This window comes from Callospermophilus lateralis, unplaced genomic scaffold, assembly GCF_048772815.1.
Source record: "Callospermophilus lateralis isolate mCalLat2 unplaced genomic scaffold, mCalLat2.hap1 Scaffold_45, whole genome shotgun sequence".
NCBI classification, from domain to species: Eukaryota; Metazoa; Chordata; class Mammalia; order Rodentia; family Sciuridae; genus Callospermophilus; species Callospermophilus lateralis.
Window position 1 is genome coordinate 8,907,578 of NW_027514398.1, and position 8,644 is coordinate 8,916,221.

The 8,644-nt window shown below is 40.1% G+C and overlaps 1 pseudogene; it reads left to right on the top strand.

Annotated features, from left to right (window-relative positions):
- Nucleotides 1-4,935: 4,935 nt before the first annotated feature.
- On the top strand, nucleotides 4,936-8,161 carry LOC143388829 (ubiquitin carboxyl-terminal hydrolase 38 pseudogene; annotated as a pseudogene).
- Nucleotides 8,162-8,644: the final 483 nt, after the last annotated feature.

An 8,644-nucleotide genomic window follows, 5' to 3' on the forward strand; every position in this document is an offset into this window, starting at 1 on the left:
GTCTCTTTTTCAGTTAAATAGAAACAAAAATTACATTAAATAAAGTAGACTTTTAAAGGTTCCAGAATGTATTAAGAAGCCAATGTTCAAGTGCTCATGGCTATATAATTTAAATTCACTGAATGATTCTCCAAGATTTGGAAGACATGGTAAAAATCTCATAAACCATACTCAAATCCGGAAAGCCAAAATCACTTCTTTAGAAAATTTGTGAATAATTCTTCAACCTCTACATAGTTACAATGATGAAAATTTAGCTATTTCATAGAACACCAAGCAACCCACAGTGCCAACTTTCTCCTAGAGACCTGGCCACAATTTTATGTGAGTGATAACTAAGGTAGATGGGTAAGTTTTGTGTTGAAAGGAGCCAGATTGAATATAAGAGTTATTATTTGAAATAATATGTGTTGAGAATAAAAATGCTATGCTACATGTATTATTATTTATTAAGTAAATAATCAAAACAAATAATAATAAATTTTTATTTAGAATAATTTACAAATAAATAATAATAATCAATGGATGAGTTATGTTTATTGATTTTATTTACTAATTAAAATAACGTTTAAAATAGAAAATCATGTTACAAATATTGAAAGAGTATATCTAGGACAGATTAAAAAACAAAGTCACAGTAATAAAACAACCCATGTTAAAATTAGAGTTAGGGACTGAAGTTTGGAATTGATGAAAAGGAAAACAGGAAAGAGTTAGGAGCCAAGTGTTCCACCTGGTTTTCCAGCCCCGGATAGTGCCTGGCATTCTCTGCTCTTCTCTATTAATCAACAAGTGCTGTTTGATATAATGTCTTTTTAATAGTTACTTTTACTGGGATTGGGTGATATCTTATTCTCATTTTGATTTGCATTTCCCTTATGGCTAATGTCATTGAACATTTTCCCACTAACTTATTGACCATTTAAATTTCTTTTCATGAAATATGTCTATTCATATTCTTTGCCCATTTTTAATTGGATTATTTTTTGTCATTGAGTTGGAAAGGGTGTTTCAATTGCTTATATCCAGTGAAAGCCAATTTAGCGTTCTTTCAAGTCTCCTATTCTTTCTTGCTTTCTATTATCAATTTTATCTTGCTTTACATGGTTGCCTTTGAAAATATATACTTTTTTCTTTAACACATTTTTTTGCTTTATTGATAGGGATTAATTTTACTATGGTCTATTAGTAAGCATTTTAATATACAAGTAAATAAGCACTAGTACTTAGTACTAATTGGCTAATCAATCAAAGAAGTCTTGCTTACTTCCCATAGTCTGAAGATATATGAAGGTCACTGTTGTGTTTGACAAAAAACTTTAGGTAAGGCTGAGATTCAAGTAAATACAGAGAAGATGTATATTACTAATGATCTTTGTATTATTACATAGCTTGTTTATCTGCCTAGTAACAAAGCTAATTTGGGGATCTTATTATAAGGCACTCAATAAATATTTCACAGACTGGCATGCTATTACTACACATGAACATACAAAAATTAATATTTGGAAGTATGTAATTAGACTCCTTGCTACATTATCAATGCCTTATGAACCAACTTGCTTATTATTTAAACTACTGACACAAATAAACTGTCATTATTTTTAGTCATTGTTTGGATGCATTCAAGTTTTGACCTTGTATTCAGTTAAGTATTTACAAATTTATCTGCAATTATTCAGAGTTCATTCTATACCATGTCACAGATATCATAAACCTGGCCATTGGTCATTGCTCAACATCTGCTGTGTTCCTGCAGACACTGCATTGTGAATCAACAGAAACAGAGGGACTCAACCTAAGTCGTTGCTGAACACATTGTTCAACCGTACTATACTTTAAAGGCAGGGATCATCAATCTATGCCATGAATGCCAAGGCACAGCCTTCTGGCAGCCATTTATTTCACCATGTTGACGACACTCAAATCTCAAGGTATGCAGGCCCAGACTTCCCCAGGCTTGCAAGCTAGACTGCATTCCCTATATCTGCAACTCTGGAGCCAAAATATGCCTGCATGGCTTTCTCTATTTTATTATGTGATGATCAGAATCTAACAAGAAAAATCTACTCTGAAATGGTCAGAATCCACCAAAAAAAAAAAAAAATTTCATTCTGGGACCCATCATTTCCTTTGTCGATGTGGCATTTGGTCAGAAGAACTTCAATATTCATTTTGGTGTGAATAGTGTACAACTAGGGATTTTCAGAATCGATTCATATCTGATGGCCTTGCTACCAGTTAAACTGTTATGTGAACACAAGGGAGGTCACCAGGATGAGCACCTTGGGTGCTCCAATGTGAGCACGTAGGGGACAGCAAAACTTGGGATAACTAATTAATTTCCCCTACTACAGGAGAAAAGTGGGGAATTAACAAACATTGCTTCTGTTTCTCTTTCCAGTGTCTGTGCATGGAGATGAGTTGACTCTTATTTGTGGACACTTTTTTTAAAAAAGTTTATAAATATATTTATATACATGGAAGTAAACAAAGATCCTTTCAAGTCTCTGTGGTTCTAGAAGTTAGTCAACAGAGAAGTGAGGAAGATCAAAGTTCATATGAGGAACTTTCAGGGGAGACACTTTCTGAATCACTGAGGCTCAGTGTGGGTCTGCTGACTCTGTCTGGAACATTGTCCAGGAACAACCTGCAAACAGGTTCACTCAACACCTAAATCACAGAGGCCAGAGACAAAGCTGAAAGTCTCCAGGGCCAGCAGCACTTAGAAACAAGATGAACATTATATTTTATTTTTTCTTTATTCCTGGAATTGAAAACTTTTCTCTATATAAACGGATTTTCTGATGTATTTGGTTACAGTGATGGAAAACTAACACAGTGACCATTCCCGCTTGCCCATTCTGGACCAGGTACATAGAGATTAGATGACTTAGGATAGCGATGTGAAGTGCCAAGGATCACGAGAAAGACATCAGGCCCTCTTCCTTTTACACGAGTACTTTTCAATCCAAAAACATAATTAATTCCAATACAACTTAACTTGATTAAATGCCTTATCTGACTGGTAGGAAAGGATTAAATGGTCACCAATCACAGACTCTAGTGTGCCCTCCTGTTAAAGTACAGTGTGGAGAGACAGCAGGAAAGGTGACTTGTTAAAGGAACAGTAGTATTGACTACTCTTGGGTAGTGCAACATATGGACACATGGTCATCTTCACAGGTCCCAAACAGCCAATTTCTTTGATGACTAAATACTCAATGGTAAACTTCACCTTCCATGATCAGATCTCAGTTCACTAGTCCTATCACCAGCGCTTGTCTTTATTGATCTCTCTTCTGACTGATGAACTTTCTTCTCTTGGTACCCAGGACTTAAAGCTGTCTTTATTCTCTCCCCCACTCTGGATTCACCCTTTAAAAAGACGTCATAGTCTGGTTGGTCCATGGATCACATCCTATATGGCTTCATGTTGGCAGGTGCCAGAACTCACTCCTGGGTCATCTTCCCCTTGGTGTCTGCACTCCCATTCCTGGCATTCTCCTCAGGTCCTGTGGCCTCACACTTGCCTGCAGATGACTTCTATATATTTACATATTCTACAGTATTTAATCCACACTGTCTTCTAAACTCCAGTCTTGCATACTCAACTTCATTTGTGTTCTCTCTTAAAAGTGCAACTTTTGTGGTTTAGATATGAGCTGTTTCCCTCCCAAAGACCTCTGCATTAATGCTGGAATATTCAGAGGTGACATGAAGGGGTTCTGATATCTCCTTGCTGCCAGGGAGAGAAGGGCTCCCCTACCCCCCACCAGGCCTTCCCCCATAATGTTCTGCTTCACTTTGGGCCCAAAGCAATGGAGTCAGTTGTTTGGGGCCTGAGACTTCTGAAACCATGAACCCAAAACTTTCCTCCACTAGGTTGGCATTTCAGGTATTTTGGTCACAGCAATGAAAAGCTAACTAAAGTGGTAAGAGTCCTTCAAAACACAATATATTTAAAATGCAACTGAATCATCCTCAGCAAAGGTTAAAATGACTTCATGTTTCCCTTTGTTTATACTAAATTCCCTACAGATACTACTGACTCACATTGTCATTTCATCTCCTAATCTACATTCATATTTCCAACAAGAAATTACTCATAGAATCTGATCACTTATTTACTCATTCACTGTTATAATTTTGGTCCAAGATAAAAATCAACTCTTACTAGCCAATATGTTTATAACATCAGAGCACTGTACTATGGACACCTTATGAATGATCATATTTTTTATGTACTATGGAAACATCTATTTTGTATTCCTGACCCTATATTTGACACCTCTAAGTGCATATATATAGGTATATGTACATATATCTGTGTATGTAGATATATACAGGTATATACATATAATAAACATACGGATAGATATGAAATAAATAATGCAGTATTCATCACATCATATTAATTTATAAAACTTAGGTTTATGATCCCGGCACCTTCCTTGACAGCCCAGAGTGACAGCGCCTCCTGACTCATCCTTGGGCCGGTTTCTTCTCTACACCAGCCGGAGCCTGGACGCCTAGACCTTCTCCAGAACGGGAAGGCGCGCTCCCCCGCCTACGTCTCGCAGCCCCGGTTCTGAGCTCCCACCATAGCCGGGGGCCTTGCTGGTCCCTCCGCGCTGATGCCGCAAGGGACAGCCAGCTCGCGGTGGCTGCGGAGTACGGACCTCCATCGCACTAGGCCCGCCGTGGGTGGTGTCGGTTCTTATCGCGCCCCAGGTTCGCCAGCTCCCGCCCCGATTTGGATGGGCTCCCCTACACGATAAATGTGGCTGCTGAGGCGGCGGTGGCGGTGGCCGGTCCCGCTGCTGCTACGCTCCAAGTTCACCTCCGCCCGGGTGCTCTCCTGCCCTACCTCGGGGCTGCCGCCGCCCGCTCCTCATCCCCTGGCCCTGGCCCTGGCCCTGCGGCGTGGCCACAATGGACAAGATGGAGGGCCTGGTGAGTTCTTCGCACCAACTTCCCCTAAAGCGGGTGATTGTGCGGAAGGTGGTGGAATCTGCGGAGCATTGGCTAGATCAGGAGCAGTGCGAGGCCATGTTTGACCTGACTACCCGGCTCATCCTGGAAGGCCAGGACCCCTTCCAGCGACAAGTGGGTCACCAGGTACTGGAGGCCTATGCACGCTACCACCGGCCTGAGTTCGAGTCTTTCTTCAACAAGACTTTCGTGTTGGGCCTCCTTCAGCAGGGCTACCACTCGCTGGACAGGAAAGACGTAGCCATCCTGGACTACATTCACAATGGCCTGAAGCTGATCATGAGCTGCCCATCGGTGCTGGACCTCTTCAACCTGCTGCAGGTAGAGGTGTTACGGATGGTATGTGAGAGGCCAGAGCCCCAACTTTGTGCCCGACTGAGCGACCTTCTGACCGACTTCGTGCAGTGCATCCCCAAAGGGAAATTGTCCATCACCTTCTGCCAACAGCTGGTTCGAACGATAGGCCACTTTCAATGCGTGTCCACCCAGGAGAAAGAGCTCCGGGAGTATGTCTCCCAGGTAACAAAAGTGAGTAATTTGCTGCAGAACATCTGGAAGGCTGAGCCCTCCACACTGTTACCTTCCCTGCAAGAAGTTTTTGCAAGCATCTCTTCCACAGATGCATCATTTGAACCTTCTGTAGCACTGGCAAGCCTCGTGCAGCATATTCCTCTTCAGATGATTACAGTTCTCATCAGGAGCCTTACCACGGATCCCAATGTAAAAGATGCAAGTATGACCCAAGCTCTTTGCAGAATGATTGACTGGCTCTCCTGGCCATTGGCTCAGCATGTGGATACTTGGGTAATTGCACTGCTGAAAGGACTAGCAGCTGTTCAGAAGTTTACTCTTTTGATAGATGTTACTTTGCTGAAAATAGAACTGGTTTTTAATCGACTTTGGTTTCCTCTTGTGAGACCTGGTGCTCTTGCAGTTCTTTCTCACATGCTGCTTAGTTTTCAGCATTCTCCAGAGGCGTTCCATTTGATTGTTCCTCATGTAGTTAATTTGGTTCACTCTTTCAAAAATGATGGCCTGCCTTCCAGCACAACCTTCTTAGTGCAGTTAACAGAATTAATACACTGTATGATGTATCATTATTCTGGATTTCCAGATCTCTATGAACCTATTCTGGAGGCAATAAAGGATTTTCCTAAGCCTGGTGAGGAGAAAATTAAGCTGATTCTCAGTCAAAGTGCCTGGACGTCTCAATCCAATTCTTTGGCATCTTGCTTGTCTAGACTTTCTGGAAAATCTGAAACTGGAAAAACTGGCCTTATTAACCTAGGAAATACATGTTATATGAACAGTGTTATACAAGCATTGTTTATGGCTACAGATTTCAGGAGACAAGTATTATCTTTAAATCTAAACGGGTGCAATTCATTAATGAAAAAATTACAGCATCTTTTTGCCTTTTTGGCTCATACACAGAGGGAAGCATATGCACCTCGGATTTTCTTTGAGGCTTCCAGACCTCCATGGTTTACTCCCAGATCACAGCAAGACTGTTCTGAATACCTCAGGTTTCTGTTTGACAGGCTCCATGAAGAAGAGAGGATCTTGAAAGTTCAATCCTTATACAAGTCTTCTGAAAGTCTGGGGTACAGTGAAACTTCTTTACAGGAAGTAGCCAGTAAGGCAGCTGTACTGACAGAGACCCCTTGCACAAGTGACAGTGAGAAGACTTTAATAGAAAAAATGTTTGGAGGAAAATTACAGACTCACATATGTTGCTTGAACTGCAGGAGTACCTCACAAAAAGTGGAAGCCTTCACGGATCTTTCACTGGCCTTTTGTCCTTCCCCTGCTATGGAAGACTTGTCTTTCCAAGATCCAGCATCATTATCCAATACACAAGATGGCAGCTTAATGCAAGCCAGTGTATCTGGTCCTTCAGAAGAACCAGTAGTTTATAATCCAGCAACAGCTGCCTTTGTCTGTGATTCAGTTATGAATGAAAGAACAATAGATGGTCCTCCTGATGGGTTTCACTATACTGAAAACAGTTCTGTCCCTAATGAATCTCCCAAGATTCTTAGCAATAAAGATGTACCTCAGAAACCAGGAGGTGAGACCACACCTTCAGTAACTGACTTACTAAATTATTTTTTGGCTCCAGAGATTCTTACTGGTGACAACCAATATTATTGTGAAAACTGTGCCTCTCTGCAGAATGCTGAGAAAACTATGCAAATCACGGAGGAACCCGAATACCTTATTCTTACTCTCCTGAGATTTTCTTATGATCAGAAGTATCATGTGAGAAGAAAAATTTTAGACAATGTGTCACTGCCACTGGTTTTGGAGTTGCCAGTTAAAAGAACTACTTCTTTCTCTTCATTGTCAGAAAGTTGGTCTGTAGATGTTGATTTCACTGATATTGGTGAGAACCTAGCTAAAAAATTAAAGCCTTCTGGAACTGAAGAAGCTATCTGTCCAAAGTTGATCCCCTACCTATTAAGTTCTGTTGTGGTGCACTCTGGTATATCCTCTGAAAGTGGGCATTACTATTCTTATGCCAGAAACATCACAGGTGCAGAGTCTTCATACCAGATGTGCCACCAGCCTGAAAATCTCACATTAGCACCCTCCCAGAATCATATACTAAGCAGAGATAGTCCCAGTGCAATTATTGAACAGGATTTGGAAAGTAAGGAAATGTCAAAAGAATGGTTTTTATTTAATGACAGCAGAGTGACATTCACTTCATTTCAGTCAGTCCAGAAAATTACAAGTAGGTTTCCAAAAGATACTGCATATGTGCTTCTGTATAAAAAACAGAACACCACTCATGGTTTAAGTGGTAACAATCCAACCACCTCTTCAGAAGGAACTTATGGATGCTATAACAAAGGACAATAAACTATATTTACAGGAACAAGAGTTGAATGCTCGAACCCGGGCCCTACAAGCTGCATCTGCTTCCTGTTCATTTCGGCCCAATGGATTTGATGACAATGACCCACCAGGAAGCTGTGGACCAACTGGTGGAGGGGGTGGGGGAGGATTTAATACAGTTGGCAGACTCGTATTTTGATCCCGAGAGTGTCCAAAATGCACTTGGTCACAAAACATCTAATACTATGACTGTTAAAATGTCAGACTGTAACAAATATCATACCTATCTTTTATTTTTCTTTTCATTAGACCCTGTTACTTTAAGAATACACATACAGTGCTTGTTTTTATTTTATTGACAATACATTTATTAACAAAATGCATCATGGGAAAAAAATCTACCTCTTAAGATTCCATTTGCATTATGGTTAGTCATGCTCGACCAAAAATGTTCAGAGGAAACAATGTACCTGGTCCCTAATTAAGCTGCACTAAATTTGGTAGAAGCATTTAAGTGGTCTATCTTGGGTTCTACTGAACAAAAAAATACATAATTCACTTAGCATTCTTTATACAAAAATCAATGCTAGAAGTAAGAAATGTTGTTTTAAAGAAATTCCTTTGTTTCTTGGGTAGTTGCCCAGTTATTAAATTCAAGTCTTTGAAAATACTAGAGATGATCCAGTCTCTAATGAAGGCAATAACTAAATTTATCAAATTATATTACTTTTCAGGTTTCTGTTTAGTGCTATCTTCAGTATCACTGTATCTGCATTTCAAGTACAGATGTTTTAAAAAAGGATTATTT